We start from the raw sequence: 345 nt of genomic DNA on the forward strand, positions 1-345 counted from the left end.
GTCCAGGGTGAGGGGAACAGGAGGGTGGCTATGTTTACACGCAGACATCAGTGAATGGTTAAGAAGTTCACTTTGCAACCGCATGTCTTTAGGTTCAGTCCCAATGTATAGCGTCTTGGATGAGTGATTACAACAATCACCCTTTGTGAGGGAATATGGTGGCTGCAGTGTGTGTGTGTGTGTGTGTGTGTGTGTGTGTGTGTGCATCTATCTATCTATCTATCTATCTATCTATCTATCTATCTATCTATCTATCTATCTATCTATCTATCGATCGATCGATCGATCTCTCTATCTATCTATCTATCTATCTATCTATCTATATAATCAAATTAAATTAAATAT

The sequence above is a fragment of the Octopus bimaculoides genome, chromosome 6 (assembly GCF_001194135.2).
Source record: "Octopus bimaculoides isolate UCB-OBI-ISO-001 chromosome 6, ASM119413v2, whole genome shotgun sequence".
Classification (NCBI taxonomy): domain Eukaryota; kingdom Metazoa; phylum Mollusca; class Cephalopoda; order Octopoda; family Octopodidae; genus Octopus; species Octopus bimaculoides.